We start from the raw sequence: 17,014 nt of genomic DNA, 5'->3' as shown, positions 1-17,014 counted from the left end.
GAACATGTATTTTTTAATTAAGTGCTGTTTTGCTGCAGGTTTTAAACGACAGGCAGGAAACTATTTTTCCTGCTGCCTTTGAAGTGTATTCTGTATGTGCACATATGTTCCGGTGCATTTATGAGCTGGGGGTTCTACAACCTTCAGAGACCTCCTGTGGTGGCAGTGCCACTGAGTCTCCGAATGTGTTGCAGTTAAAAGGCCCAGACCTGCCAAGGTGCGAGGTGGCCAGGATGCTGGCTGAATAGAAATCCTGTTAGCTAGCAGGGCTAGTTCACACCTTGGAGACAAACCCTAGCCAGGGTGACACCGGCTATGGGTGGGAGTATCCTTATGCTAAAGAGGCCAGATGTCAGGTTGGCACAGGCTCAGTAGCAACAGGAAATCCCGAATGTGCCCACACTGCAAGGTATGGGCAAGGTGGTGATTGGGGAAATGATTTTTCCCACACCTGGCGTTGGAGGGCTATGTTGGAGATAGGCTATCAGACCCTATATACATGCTCCCCAAGCTATCAGACCCTATATACATGCTCCCCAAGCTATCCCCATGGTCTGATTTTTCTTGTAACATCTGAAGAAACTTTCCAAAGTTTTGTGTCCAAGTCCAGCAGCCTGCAATTCCAGAAGACAACTAATTATTTCCAGCGTAACAAGAAGTACATCCCATCTTCAGGAATTCGTTTGTGCTGGGGGTTCTCTAACTAACCCCAGGGACTTAGAACGGACATTTCGTTTTCCAATGATTTATGGGCTTTGTTTCTTGCGCCCCCTGCAAACGGACAGCAAGTTTAAAAGACATTTTTCCTGTGGTTTCTGTTCACTGGACAATTTCCCCTATTCCTATACCAGTAAGTGTAATTATTAAGTGATTTCTGCAGTTGTCGTGTGTTTGCCTATCAAGGGAATAAATCTCAGTTTATTTTGCTCAACTTGTTCTGCTCAATTGGGATCCACAAAATATAAATTTGTTAATAAGTGCGTCCATCGTGACACAGGTATTATTTTAGTTATACTCGAGTACGAATAGCCAAGCGGCTATTTACACTCGACTGTGATGGAGTGTCAATAGGAGAGTGTTTTGTCTACCTTAAATGCTGCAGGCAGGGAGGGGGAGAAGTCCGCCTGGCTGCAGGGTGGTGGATATCAGGAATCAGCGTTCTCCACGCTCCCCACACAGAGCACTCCCTCCCCGCAGGGAGCCCCTGGACACACAAAACAATCCTGTCTTACCGGCCTCCAAGGCTCCCCGCCCCTGCCGCCGTCACGGGATCACTCCCCTCGGTGATTCCTCTGCACAGCGCCGCGCGCGCCCACGCCCTCCTGCACGCACACCTGCACCATCCACTGGCTCGGTTCACGCGCGTACACGAGTTACGGAGCACGCTCAGTCTGCACACTCTTCTTCCCATCCCCCGGACCTCAGGCTCCGCCCCCGTACATTGCCCGAGCATACTCAGGTTACCAACAAGACTCACCTGGCCTGTTATGCCTGCACCAATCTGCAGTGTCTCCCTGTAGCTCTTCCTGTCCCGCCTCCGTTCCTAATTGGACCTTCCTGCTTTATCTAGCTCCTCTCTGCTCTCAGTCTTTGCTCGACATAGTCTCTGTATGGAAGTACTTCTGGATTCTCTCAGTGTTTTCACAGGTTCTGACGCAGCTCGTACGACTACCCCCTGTGGCTCTCGATCTCGGCACTCCTTGGATAACGCTCACTCTGGTAACCCCTTGAACACGGCTTGGACTACGACCGTTCTCCACTCTCCACTCCCTGACTTCAGCAAGGCATCCTTCACTCTATCTCTACAACCGGTACAGGCAAGTATTGTCTACCTTACTACACCTGGCCTGGCAACGCTTCATACCACACTCCGGACACGCTCCCTTTGCTGCGGGTGCGTATATCCCTACGTCCCACCTCAGCACAGGGGACGGGTCTGGTCTGCGGGCAGCACCGGCGTAACATTATGTCGAGCCCACAAGACGCAGACCAGACCGAACTACAGCAGTTTCTCTCTAATCTGCTTCAGCATAACCAGGCCATGGCGGATCAAATTGTGGCACTTACACGCCAGGTCGCAGTACTCTCAGACAGGGTACCGACCGCGACCCCGCCAGATGTAAGCCCCCACTCCGCAAGCGCAGTTAGCAGCTCAGATGTAAGGATTCCTCCCCCCAAGCCTTATGCAGGTGAACCGCAAGATTGTAGGGGTTTCCTAAATCAGTGTGAGGTGCAGTTTGAAATGGCCCCCCATCTCTACAATACTGATCGCAAGAAGGTAGCTTACATTTATAACCTCCTCACTGGCAGCGCCCTGGCTTGGGCTTCCCCGGTTTGGGAGCGACGTTCTGACCTTACCCAAGATTACCCAGCATTTAAAGCCGAGTTTCAACGGGTATTCGATTCCCCCGCTCGTCGGGAGATGGCATCTGTTTCTCTCCTCCAGATCACGCAGGGACGGCGAATGGTGACACAGTATGCTGTGGAATTCCGGACTCTAGCAGCCGAGACTAACTGGGGACAAGAGGCTCTCGTCTCCGTGTTCTGGCAAGGCCTGGCAGATCCCACAAGGACGAACTCTCTCGCCAATCCAGGCCGGAGCAATTGGAGGTCCTCATTGATTTGGCTGTTCGAGTGGATCAACGTATCCAGGTACGCCGCTCAGAGCGTCAGCGCACTCGCTTCCATAACTTTCAAGTTCCGTTCTCCAGTACACCTAGCAACACTCCTGCTCCCCCCAAGTGCTACCATACCTCTTCGGCCTGCACTGGAGTTGCCAGAGCCAATGTAATTGGGGGTACAATGCATCCGCACACCGATACGGCAGTTCCGCCACGCCGGGGGAATGTGTTTCTACTGCGGATCCATGGAACATCTGGTTCGGGAGTGTCCACTGCGTCCGGGAAACAGGAACACCCAGTGAGTACAGAGGGGCTCTCTCTGGGTGTAATGTCTCCACGTCCCCTTTCTAAAGGTGAACTCCCTAAAAAACTTACATTTCCAGTCTCCCTTTCAGGCGATAAGTTCAAGACTTCTACCGCCGCTTTCATTGACTCAGGAGCTGGAGGAAACTTCGTGGATCTTGAATTTGCCAGGTTAAACCGCATACCGCTCGTGAGAAAGAAGGTTCCCATCGCACTCATCGGTATCGATGGACGCCCTCTCACCCCGGCCCACATCTCCTTAGAGACGGCTCCCTTGCTTCTGTCCTCACATCTGCATAAGGAGATCTTAGTTCTCGATGCCATTCACGCTCCTGGGATACCCATCACCCTTGGTCTTCCTTGGCTACAGCTTAACAATCCTCTCATTGACTGGACTTCCTCTGCTCCCATTTCCTGGAGGCCAAGGTTAGGCGAGACTCATCAACTGCTGGCCAATACCTCTGTTCCAGAAGTTATTCTACCTTCCTTTTACCATCAATTCCGGGACATTTTCAATAAGGTACAGTCAGACCTCTTGCCGCCACACAGGACTTACGATTGTCCGATCGATCTAGTTCCAGGTTACTCCTACCCAAGTCCAAGACCTACCCCTTGTCGTTACCAGAATCTCACACTATGGATGAATATATCCAGGAGAATCTCAAGAAAGGCTTTATTCGTCACTCCAATTCCCCAGCAGGGGCTGGGTTTTTCTTCGTCAAGAAAAAGGACGGGTCGTTGAGGCCTTGCATCGACTACAGGGGTTTAAACCACATAACTATTAAAAATTGTTACCCCCTTCCCCTTATTACCGAACTGTTCGATAAATTACAGGGGCCAAGATTTTTTCCAAGTTGGATCTACGTGGTGCCTATAACCTGGTGCGCATCAGGAAGGGGGATGAATGGAAGACGGCTTTCAACACGCGTAGTGGACACTACGAATATCTGGTAATGCCTTTCGGCTTATGTAATGCTCCCGCTGTCTTCCAGGATTTCATCAACGACATCTTTCGTAAGGTACTCAATATTTTTGTTATTGTATACTTGGATGATATCCTGATTTTTTCCAAAGATCTTCAGGACCATATACGCCACACCTCCTACGTCCTTTCCTGTCTCCGTGAACACCATTTGTACGCCAAACTGGAGAAGTGCACCTTTCATCAGACCTCTACTCCGTTCCTGGGGTACATCATTTCCGATGAGGGGTTTATGATGGACTCCGGTAAACTTCAAGCAGTCACTGAATGGCCAAGACCCAACTCTCTCAAGGCCATACAATGTTTTTTAGGGTTCGCTAATTACTATCGTAAGTTTATACAGAGTTTTTCCACCATTGTGGCACCCATCACTGCGCTCACCAAAAAAGGAGCTGATCCTTCTGCTTGGTCATCCGAGGCCATCTCCACCTTCGAGACACTCAAGGAAGCCTTTATATCCGCACCTATTCTCCGTCATCCCAACATTGAACTTCCCTTCGTCCTGGAGGTCGACGCTTCTGATTGCGGCGCTGGTGCCTTTCTTTCTCAGAGACCCACGCCCCAAGATAAGTTACATCCCTGTGCATATTTTTCCAAGAAATTCTCGTCTGCCGAGAGGAACTATGACGTGGGTAACAGGGAACTTCTGGCCGTGATGATGGCTCTTCAAGAGTAGAGACACCTGCTGGAGGGGTCGAAAGAGCCGTTTACTATTCTCACGGACCACAAGAACCTTCTTTACATAGAGAATGCTCGACGCCTTGGTCCACGACAGGCTCATTGGCCTCTTTTTTTTTTTTCTCGATTCGATTTTCACCTTTCCTATATTCCCGGGACCAAGAACGTAAAGGCAGACGCACTCTCCCGAATATATTCTTCTGAAGAGAGGCCAGAGGAATCTTTGGAGACTATCCTTCCGCATGAGAGGATTCTCGCCACGTCTTCTTTCAAGAATCTTGACAAGATTTTGCACTCCCAGAGACGCATTCCCAAGGACTTGGTCGTTCCCGACAACAAACTCTTTGTACCTTCCAAATTTGTTCCAGAGGTCCTGTCTTGGGGTCACTCCTCTAAATCTGCAGGTCATCCAGGTTTTAAGAAGACTACTGATCTCATTCGTCGGAATTTCTGGTGGCCAAGGATGTCTCAAGATATTCTGGAGTTTACCCACGCCTGCCCCACTTGCGCTCAAAGCAAGACTCCCCGTCAAAAGCCTCAGGGTTTTCTGTTAACCCTTCCAGTTCCAGACCGCCCCTGGTCCCACATTTCGATGGACTTCATCGTGGAGTTGCCCATGTCAGGAGGAATGAACACTATCTTGGTGGTCGTGGACAGGTTCTCGAAGATGTCCCATTTCATTCCACTTAAAGGATTACCCACCTCCCCCGCCCTTGCTGATATCTTTACGGAGCAGATTTTCCGGATTCATGGGATCCCTTCATCCATTTTTTCTGACAGAGGTTCTCAGTTCGTATCCAAATTTTGGAGAGCTTTCACGAAGAGATTGGACATCTCTTCTTCTTTCTCTTCCGCCTATCATCCTCAGTCCAATGAACAAACAGAGAATCAATCCCTGGAGAAGTACCTGAGATGTTTCATATCCGATTTCCAGGATGATTGGGCTCAACTCCTCTCTTGGGCAGAGTATGCCGTCAATTCTGCCAAAAACGAGTCCACCCGGGAGTCGCCCTTCTTTATAAATTATGGGTTCCACCCTCCCTGTCTTCCCATCCCCAACATTCCTTCTGGAGTACCAGCCGTAGATGAACGCATTTCTTCCCTACAAAGCGCATGGTCCAAGATTCAGTCTACCCTTCTCAACTCCTCCTGCAGATTGAAACTACAGGCCGATCGTCGTCGTCGTTCGGCGCCCAGTTACAAACCAAGGGATTTGGTATAGCTCTCCTCTAAGAATATCCACCTCAAGGTACCATCTCCTAAACTGGCACCTAAGTTCCTGGGTCCCTTCCCTATTTGTGAACAAATCAATCCCGTGGCATTCCGGCTCCAACTACCACCCAGTATGAAGATTCCCAATGTCTTTCATGTGTCCCTCTTAAAACCATTTATCTCCAGTCACTTCTTTCCGGATCAGACTCGTAAACCGGATCCCATTACTGTACAAAATAACGAGGAATACGAGGTTCACTCTCTTTTGGATTCTCGCCTATCCAGGGGTCAGCTCCAGTTCTTGGTGAAGTGGAAGGGCTTTGGCCCTGAAGAGAGATCCTGGGTACCTTCAAAGGACATTCATGCCCCTGCCCTTCTTAAGTCCTTCAGGAAAAAGTTTCCAGAGAAACCGTTCTTGGACCGTCCTGAGGCCGTTCCTGAAGACGGGGGTACTGTCAGGAATCAGCGTTCTCCACGCTCCCCACACAGAGCACTCCCTCCCCGCAGGGAGCCCCTGGACACACAAAACAATCCTGTCTTACCGGCCTCCAAGGCTCCCCGCCCCTGCCGCCGTCGCGGGATCACTCCCCTCGGCAATTCCTCTGCACAGCGCTGCGCGCATCTACGCCCTCCTGCACGCACACCTGCACCATCCACTGGCTCGGTTCACGCGCGTACACGAGTTACGGAGCACGCTCAGTCTGCACACTCTTCTTCCCGTCCCTCGGACCTCAGGCTCCGCCCCCGCACACTGCACGAGCATACTCAGGTTACCAACAAGACTCATCTGGCCTGCTATGCCTGCACCAATCTGCAGTGTCTCCCTGTAGCTCTTCCTGTCCCGCCTCCGTTCCTAATTGGACCTTCCTGCTTTATCTAGCTCCTCTCTGCTCTCAGTCTTTGCTCGACATAGTCTCTGTATGGAAGTACTTCTGGATTCTCTCAGTGTTTTCACAGGTTCTGACGCAGCTCGTACGACTACCCCCTCTGGCTCTCGATCTCGGCACCCCTTGGACAACGCTGACTCTGGTAACCCCTTGAACACAGCTTGGACTACGACCTTTCTCCACTCTCCACTCCCTGACTTCGGCAAGGCATCCTTCACTCTATCTCTACAACCGGTACCGGCAAGTATTGTCTACCTTACTACACCTGGCCTGGCAATGCTTCATACCACACTCCGGACACGCTCCCTTTGCTGCGGGTGCGTGTATTACCACTTCCCCCTGCAGCTCAGGGGACGGGTCTGGTCTGCGGGCAGCACCGGCGTAACAGTGGAGGAGTCGGTGATTTGCTGGTGCATCCTGTCCAATCACCTCCCCTGTCTGAGAGCTAATTTCACTCTTTGTGAATGAGAACTGAAAGCTGATTGGCTGAAAAACTTGGCAGGGTGCCAAAAATTCCGGGCCATTACTGATTTGGTTAAAATTCCAGGCATTATCCAATCTGAGAGCAGGGATTTCAATAATGCCCAGAATTTACCATCTTTAGCCTATATTTTCAAGTAAAAACTGCCATACATCAAGTTCCGATATTTATCGGAATGGGATGAAGGGCAGAAATACCGCAAATATTTTATCACCTACTCCAGGCTGGCGTTAGCCCTGTCTTTCCTGTCTCTATAATGGCCAATATACTGCCCATTATATACATGGGCAAGATAAGCTAAATCAACATGGAATAGATGATAAAATAGTAGTGAAAGTACGCTGGTGGACCGTGGTTAAGCTGTGTGGCTTCTCCCCTCCCCCCTCTTCTCCTCCCTCCCCAACTCCTCCCCTTCCATCCTCCTCTCCCCACATCCCCCTCCTCTCCCCACATCCCCCTCCTCTCCCCTCCCCCTCCGGGCTGTCGTTTGTCTGTGAGTGAATAAGCTGCTGCTGGTATTACTGTATATCCGGATTGGCACAGTTGTGGTCTCCCTGATGAGGAGACTCAGCTGACGGATGAGCTGCTGCTGTCCCTCCTGAGCAGGATCTGGTGAGAACTGGGATTTCCTGTATATTCTGTATGTAACTGGATTAGATTTTCCTACCTCCATTTTCTATGGGCTGCCATTGGTGACATTTAGGACACTTTTTTCCCTGCTCTACCTCCCCTAATGTGGTTAGTCCTTTACATATTGAGTGTCTGTTATACATTTATCTTCTTCAAATGAATTTCAGCTTATAATGGGTCTTATTGTTTTTTAAATCATTGTTGTTTTTATATGTTTATTTTCTACCAATTTCTCATAGTTTATCAAACGACGGGTATTTCTCTACGTCTTCTAATTGCAAACCCTTAAGTTCCCCCCTTGCCTGGCTCAGGATTTTATACATTTTCCTCGAAGGATATTTTTGAAGTGAAACGTCTTCAGCGATGTTCATGTGTTTACTGGAGATGGAAGTCAGTGGTGAAGGAAGATGAGGCCGTCAGTGTTGCCAGCAGAAGTCACAAGAGACGAGGAAAACTTTAACCCACAACAGTTTCTGAATGACCTTACCAACTGCCCATGGCACAGAATCGATTTAATTCCCGACCCTGATTCTGCGCTCGACTATTTCCAATCCGAGTTCTTAAAACTCTGCGATACCCATGCTCCACTACGCAAAATAAGGGTACGGGGGGCCCACCTTCCATGGGTTACACCTGACCTTATAGCACTCTACCAGCTCAGGGATGCCTTGTGGAAAAGCTACAAAGTAACTGGCACTACCAAGGATCTCAATCACTACAGATGCATGCGGAACATGTGCACAAGGCAAACAAGGCACGCAAAAGCACAATATTACTCTGACAATCTCCACCAGAATACATCAAACCCAGCTAACTTCTGGAAGGTTATCAACAATATATTCCAGGCTCCTAGCCATCAACAACCAAGTTATATCACTAAGGGGGATATTACTCTGACAAACCCCACTGACATTGCAAATGCATTCAATGATTACTTTGTGGGGTGTGCCACTAACTTATTAGCGAAACGCAGCCCAAACCACAAACCTGAATCTCATCCTGGGAGTACCTCTACAGTCCCACCCTCTCCCAACACTGCCCACAATTTTCAATTTGGCCCAGTATCTGAAGAGGAGATTATACAAGCGCTCCTCAAACTAAAACTAAGCAGCCAATGTAGACCCGACTTTCTACAATCTAGGTTCCTACGACTTTGTGCCCCAGCCATTGCCAAACCAATTGCGTCCATAGTCAACTCTATCCTGTCTGCAGGCCATATCCCTAAGACCTGGAAAACTGCCAGAGTTGTCCCAATCTTCAAAAGTGGGGACAAAAACACTGTCTCAAACTACAGGCCAACCTCACTTCTCCCAATTCTATCCAAAGTCATGGAAAAATGTGTCCTCTCCCAATTAACCGATTTCTATACCAAGACAAATTTCCCTAGCCAATTCCAATCTGGGTTTCGTCCCAAACACTCCACCGTAACTAACCTGCTAAAAGTTTGCAATGAAATCCATTGTGGAATGGAACGGGGACAACTCACTGGTGCAATATTCCTAGATTTTGCAAAGGCTTTTGACACAGTTGATCATGCTATCCTGCTTAACAAACTCCAGAGCTCTGGAATAGGGAAGCATGCTTTAAACTGGTTTCAGTCCTACCTATCGGGAAGATCCCAACATGTGTCCATCTCAGGCTCTAACTCCAACCCCCTGGATATTATCTGTGGTGTCCCGCAAGGCTCTGTTCTGGGGCCCCTACTCTTCTCAGTGTTCATTAATGATCTTCCCACAGCTTGTAAGGAAGCCTCAATACACATGTATGCAGATGACACAATCCTATATGCACACAGCCATAGCCTCTCTGACCTTCAACACATACTTCAGTCTGACTTTTTGAGACTCGAAAACTGGATTTCCCAAAACAAACTGTTTTTAAACACTGACAAGACTGTAACAATAGTATTTGGGACCAAGACTAAGGGCCTCATGCAGTAAGCGTTGATAAGGTATTTTTCGGCATTTTATAGCCAAAATTGGGTTTGAGATTCAGTAAGCGCCGATAAGTGCTTGATTTCGGCAGGTTTCGGAGCCGATAATTTTGTTATGGCCAGTCGGCTGTCGATAAGCCTGTTTTCGCCACTGATCGCCACTTTTTTAAATCGGCTGGATTCAAGAAAAAAAATCAGCTTATCGGGGCTGATCGGCACTACGAAATTGAGATGTTATGGCCAATTTCTCCCGCCAACTAAAGTTGGCAGTTTGGACGGGAGAACGATCGCTAAGGCTGCAGGAACGGCACTTAGAAAAAAAAATGTTCTGTACATCAATGGAGTCAATGGAGCGGGGACGTATAACAGTATAGTACTGTTTACGTTTCATTGCTCACAATACAAGGGGGATTTGCATTACAGTGTGGGGGCATTCCCTGCATTGTGTCACAGCTGACGTGTATTATTTGCATAACATTGTCCTTTTACATGTTTTCAGCATTTGCGGGTCACATTACTCATCATGTGATGATGTGTCAAGGGAAAATACTATACTCAACTCTTAAAGGAGAACCTCACATCATATAACACATTTTATTGAACTGAGCGACAATTATTTACATGATGTTACACATGTCACACATGTCACACATACACCGTATATTCATGTTCCTTTACATTACACAATGCTTGTAATGTGTCACGCATCTTTAAACGTTCATGTACATCTGTATTCTCATGTTTACATATAGTTTTGGGTCCTCCCTATTTTCATGACGTCACTTATTGGACGCTCAATCACATTGCATGTTTACATTGTAACCGTAGCATTACAAGCACTTCAACCTAACTTATACACACATGTACAGTAATTCATCATTGGGACACCTTGTAAACTCATTCTATAGCAACTATCCTCATTACAGAAATGCATGCATATGCACACGACTATTCATTGTTGTCAACATGTGACAATAACATGGCTAATTACACATGTTACACAAAACTTTTCCCACGTCAATCTCAGCCTTTTTGTCTCATTACATGACTGACTGTTGCGTTCACAAGTGTTACATGCATTGCACATTACACTATTTATTTTCAACCAATCTTTGTACAAAGCTTCACGTCACATCATTGCCAAGTATCATCATTCCCTGCAGAATACACACAACAAATACTTCTAAGAACAACTGCACACAGCTTGCCACACAAGTACTTTATTATGTTAATGTAACACCTTGCATTTTACTATGTCACCTGACATCATCACATACCTATTTAAAGGACGCCCATTACCTGCTCATTCACAGCTACTCATTTCAAAATGTTGCGATTGTTTAGGAGACGCAGGAACATTCTTTTCTATGACATGCTTGCTGATCAAGATAATGATATAGGGCAAGGGAGGGACACACCGAGGGACAGTGACAGGGACAGTCACACGGATACGACAGGGACAGGGAGAGGGACAGGCCGAGGGACAGGTAGAGGGACAGGAGATCAGAGGAGAAGACAGAGGAGACAAGTTGTGCCTCGTCCGCGTCTGTACAGGGAGAGAACCCTGTTAGATGGGATGAGTGAGGAGGAGATTGTAAGTCGCTATCGTTTGAGTTCAGCAGCAATCTTATCTCTTTATGAGGAGATAAGGGGAGATTTAGATTTTTTCACAGCCAGAGGTCGTGCAGTCCCTGGGCTTGTTAAAATGCTGTGCTCATTACATTATCTTGCTTCCGCGTCATACCAGACAACTGTGGGCATAGTGGGCGGGGTCTCGCAATCTACATTCTCGCGGGCCTTTACCCAGTTTCTCTATGCACTCAATAGACGCGCTAGGAATTATATTCATTTTCCTACAGAGGCAACAGAGTGGCTGGAAGTCAGGACTGGCTTTTATAATATAGCAGGGATACCATGTGTGCTGGGTGCAATCGATTGCACACATGTTGCTTTGATTGCACCTAGTCAGAGTGAGCATGTGTACCGCAATCGTAAGCACTACCATTCACTCAATGTACAGGTGGTATGTGATGCGACGATGAGGATAATGCATGTGGTACCCAAATTCCCTGGTTCCAGTCACGATTCCTCTATCCTGAGGAACTCTTCAGTCTTCCATGCGTTCGAAGAGGGACATTTTGAATATGGTTGGCTGCTGGGTGAGTACACATTTACATGTTCTAACACAAAACACATTTTTCTTTAGGAATGTTGGCATTGTAGAATTTCATCACTAATGTCAGCTTATGTGTGCTCCATTCATTATAGGTGACTCAGGATACGGAATTAGGCCGTGGCTCTTGACTCCGGTGCTAAACCCTCAAATTGAAGCAGAGGAGAGGTACAATGCAGCCCATATATCTACAAGATCTGTTATAGAGAGGACATTTGGCCAACTCAAGACCAGATTTAGGTGTCTGGACAGAACTGGTGGGGCTCTTCTATACAAGCCTCAAAAAGTGTCTGATATTATCCTTGCCTGTTGCATTTTGCACAATGTTGCACTCAGGCACAATGTACAATCAGACCTAGCTGAGCCTTTGGTAGACGAGCATCCCACCCATGTAGCTGCTGAAAATGAACAAACAGCCAGTGGTGGCCAGACACGCCAGAATCTCATCAATTCATTTTTTTCTTGTAAGTAAAAACAGATATGTTCCTAGTACTACTTTTATAGTTTAATTATGTTATATTAACAATAATGTTTTTTTATATAACCTTCTGTTAGGACACAGATGAATATGGGTTGCACACCTTTCTTTTCTCTGCTGTGTGCACAAAGGGATGTGGCACCGGTATGTTATTGTTGCACAGGTTATATAATCCCTCTTCAATTGTACTTTAGTTGTGTGTATGTGAATACAACTGGGGTAACAAAGCACTAATATTTTAGCATTGTGTTGTTCCTTATGCAAACACAATACCCATAGTATGCCCATACTCATTCATTCTTCTAGTATGCTTACATATAATGTTGTTGGTGCAGTGTAACATGTACATCCATATGATGTGTACACCAGGCTGCTTAACATGTTGAATGTCATTAAATATACATGGTGTTGCACATTTAACACCAAATACACACTTTGCTGTGTTGTTTACGGTACTGAAGATGGCATGTCAATGTTTGCAATTTATATATTGTTCCTTTGCATTATAGGTATATCTCCAGTATGACTGATCATGGTATGTATATTTGCTGACATCTCTCATAAGATGTGCCTAGCTCAATCTTCCTATAATTATTTGAAGTAAAAACACAACATATTGGTTTAAACACAAATGTAACATACATGTACTTTCTGTATCATGTATATGCATTTAGCAACTCTTGAGGTTTCATGTGCATTGTATTAGAAAATGATTACTCCCATTTCATCACATTTTATGTATGTTTCCTTATAAATTCCATTAATGTAATATAGAGGTGTTTGGAGAAAAGGGGATAACTGTACTTATTTGTTTACTTACGGGAGATCATTCATCACGGATGAAATTGACTGATCATAACACTCCATGCATGAATGCCTGTAATCACAACAATGTGTACTACATCTTATATTTAGCAATGTAGGTGTTTATTAATGCTAGGAATTAATAGTCAACATTAATTTAAATTTGTGACATGTGTATGTATAAGTCACACGTGTCTGGATGTGTCCTACATGTACCAAGTGTCAAACTGTTAACAGAAAACACAATTTTGTCGCAAATGTTACTGTCATTTAGCATTTCTAATTTCCCAATATGACAATGTTGGTAATATTTTTGGAATGTCAATCACGTCACTTCATCATTATCATGATGATAATTATCAAGTATTCTCACAATTGTAACGTCAATCACGTGCACATTAGCATAGACACACTTTTTAAGACAACTGTTTGTGTCTGTATCAATTTGTGTAGGATCCATGTATAACACCGACAAATGATAACAGCAGCTTTATTATGGTAGCTTATATGATCATATTGACTATACTATTTATTTTTAGAACGTTTAATAAACACAGTAAACTATAGTTAGTTAGGTTAATGAAATATACACAGAAACGTACTTCATTACATGATGTTGATGTAATATTCAGAACATCATGCATTGTAGGGGACCACAACATCTGGGCAATAACATTATTTGCTACAGCCCCAAACCATTTTATCAACATACCCATGTAACAAGAGATTTTTAACAATAAATGGCTAGTTGGTTGTAAGTGTCCTTTACATTGGGAGAAGGAGTGGCTCAGTGAGTAAAGACACACACTGGCACTGAGAGTTTGAAGCAGGGGAGTCTGGTTCAATTCCCGGTGTCGGCACCTTGTGACCTTGGGCAAGTCACTTTATCTCCCTGTGCCTCAGGCGGCAAAAAATAAATTGTAAGTTCCACGGGCCAGGGACCTCAGCCTGAAAAACGTGTCTGTAAAGCGCTGCGTACAACTAGCAGCGCTATACATGAACATGCTCATATTATAATTATTATTATTGTTACATAGTTTCGACAGTCATACGTTCCATTACACAATAGAATACACAAATGTGTTAGCAGAGTGGGAATGGTTGTTATATATAAAACACACCATGACATAAAATGCTAGTAGTAATTAAAGAACACTCAATAAAAATTCAAGAGGCACTCTTTTGCAACATCATTATGTTAATTAAGTGCTTATGCAATATAGGCATAAGGGTATCACATTTTTAATTGTTTGTTAATAAGCGCTGCAAGCAATATAAAATTAGTTCCATATGTAGTATAGTAGTCGGTGGCTCCTCCTCACAATCATCTCATATAAAGGTAGACTCTTCTGAAATCATACATTGATCCGATTGTATCTTCCCCGACATCTCTGAAATACAGCAAACACATGATGGTCAAAGATGGCACCTTACTATATATGTATCCGTGACAACGCGTTACACAGCTCTATATGATTGTGTACATACACACGTCACTCACTTATATGTTAGAAGTACAAGTGTACATCAGTATGTAATGTTTCTTTAAATTTGTAGCAGGCATAACTATATATATGAAGTGAACGTTGCCTGTATACTGAAAAATGTGCGCGCACATCTTTGTGTGCGCACGCACTTCACGCTTGGCTCCACTAACTGTTAGCGCATGCGCAAAACAAAGCGTACGTTGTGCGTTCAATACATGTTGAAAATACCAGTAAACATAAAATCTTTATTTCAAATACAATGAAGACGAAACTACATTCGTTCTAAACGAGTACATCTGTATTCTTTTTAAACAGACGTGTTTGAACAGAAAGCACGGCCGATAACACAATGCGCAAATGCAATACGTGTGACGTCATGTTAAGCCAGCGTGAAACGCACGCTAACACTCCTCCCACTCAATTAACATTCGGCTAACGCCCAGTTGACGCCTACAAACACTGAACCGCACGCATGACACACTGCAGTTACCGTTACTATAACAAAACATGACAGCCAATAGGCTTTGAGGCGCGCACGTCGCTTGGGGGCGGGTCTTACATCCGTAATCCTTTTTTTTTTTTTATAACTTCAAGTTTATTGGAAGATTTTCAATATAAATAGCATCGCAATACAAATAACACGAACATTCACAGTATTACATTCATGTACGATACTGCTACATTTTCCTTCTGGAGCCCTAAGTGTTCATGCGTTGAACATGATATCTCTATAACCAGTTGGGATATTTATGTATTTTAAACTTGGGGGCACAACACATAAAAAAGAAAAAAAAGAAAAAGGGTAAATTAAGGCGGGGGAGGGTGGGAAGGAGGGAAGGGGGGGGGGCGTGGGCACGCAGCACTGCCATTTTCCCATAGGTGGCTGGTAGATGTACTCTACACGATTGTTTGCCGACTTCCAGGGCCACCCAAGGTGTTCACATGGCGTGTCCTCAACTAGGTCTCGTAGTCCGTTCCGCTTACTTTGTACGAGAATGCACTTGGAATAATCACTGCCATATCGTGGCTACCTCAACCCCTGGGATGTCTGTCTGTTCCAGCCAAGGCGTCCAGACTTTTATATATTTTTCGCCAGTGTCATTGACCAGACTCGTCAATTTCTCCATCTGGCATATGTACCATAATCGATTTCGAATCTTTGGGATATTTGGGATCTCTGGTTGTTTCCACATAGCTGCGATCTCGCACCTTGTTGCTGTTGCAAAATGTGCAACTAGTTTATTACCTGCTTTTGAAAGACCCTTCCATGGTCTGTTCAATAGGAACAGCCACGGATCAGGGGGAATTGCGAGGTCAAAAATCCTCCGGAGCCAATGTCTAATCTCATCCCACAGGTGTGAGATCCGAGGGCAAGACCACAGCATGTGTAACAGGTCCGCCGATTCTCCGCACTGTTTGGGACACAGCGGGGAGTATCCTGTGACAAACCTTGATAATTTTAGTGGGGTGAGATACCACCTCATCAATACTTTATATGCATTCTCCTTCAAAGTAGTGCATATGGAGCTCTTAGCAGTAGCCTCTAAAATAGCCGTCCATTCGTCCTCCTCCAGTTCCTCCCCTAAATCTGTTTCCCAACTAATTTGGTACGTCAGTTTCTGTCGTTGCTGTGAGCTCCCAGAACCGACCACTTCTCTATAGATCTGCGATGTAAGTCCCTGCGTGTCTGTTTTCGTCAGACAGAGCTTTTCAAATGTGGTTAGTGGCGGGAAGGGGGAGTTTTTGGTGAAGAACGCTCTGGCCTGGAGGTAGCGGAAAAATTCGGAGTGTGGGACGTTTTTTTCAGATCGGATTTGTTCGAATGATTTAACTTTGTTCGGTATACCCTCCAGGTCCTTTAACCTAAGATATCCGTATCTTTTCCAAGGCCCTGCGGCATTTGCCACTAGTCCCGGTGCAAAGTCAGGGTTGCCCCATAAAGGGGCCATCCTAGAGCGCCTTGAGGTCAGGGTATGTTTATATTTCGTGGTCTCCCATACCGACAGTGAGTTGGCCACCGAGGAGAGCGGCCGTTCAGCCCATTTAATAGCTGTTTTGGGTAACCAGAGCAAATTCTCTATCTCTAATGGGGCACAAGCCCTCTTTTCCAGATCCACCCATCTTTTCAGATCAGGGTTGGTCTGCCATTGTGTGAGTTGACACAATTGCGCCGCTTTGTAATAAGAGACCAGGCAAGGTACCGCTAGGCCTCCTGTAAGCGTGGTTTTTCTCATAATTGTCTTATTTACTCTCGGTTTTTTCCCTCCCCAGATAAATTCGGAGATATCAGACTGAAGTGAGAGTATATCCTTCAGTCTAAGTGGCACTGGTAGAGTCTGAAACAA

The 17,014-nt window shown here is 45.7% G+C and overlaps 3 protein-coding genes across 3 annotated transcripts in view; all 3 read left to right on the top strand.

The window, feature by feature from the left end:
- Positions 1-17,014, top strand: part of LOC142466914 (uncharacterized) — a 608,435-nt gene that overhangs the window by 271,918 nt on the left and 319,503 nt on the right. The window lies entirely within an intron of this gene.
- The window catches only part of LOC142466913 (uncharacterized), a 276,622-nt gene that overhangs the window by 57,303 nt on the left and 202,305 nt on the right, over positions 1-17,014 (top strand). The window lies entirely within an intron of this gene.
- LOC142466916 (uncharacterized) overlaps positions 7,657-17,014 on the top strand; it is a 108,420-nt gene continuing 99,062 nt past the window's right edge. Inside the window, exon 1 of the mRNA XM_075572536.1 lies at positions 7,657-7,776. The gene's annotated coding sequence lies outside the window, so the exon portion shown is untranslated. The remainder of the gene's footprint in view (positions 7,777-17,014) is intronic.

The sequence above is a fragment of the Ascaphus truei genome, chromosome 15 (assembly GCF_040206685.1).
Source record: "Ascaphus truei isolate aAscTru1 chromosome 15, aAscTru1.hap1, whole genome shotgun sequence".
Lineage (NCBI taxonomy): Eukaryota > Metazoa > Chordata > Amphibia > Anura > Ascaphidae > Ascaphus > Ascaphus truei.
Note: the sequence above shows the minus strand (reverse complement) of the source record. Positions and strands in the feature narration are given on the sequence as shown.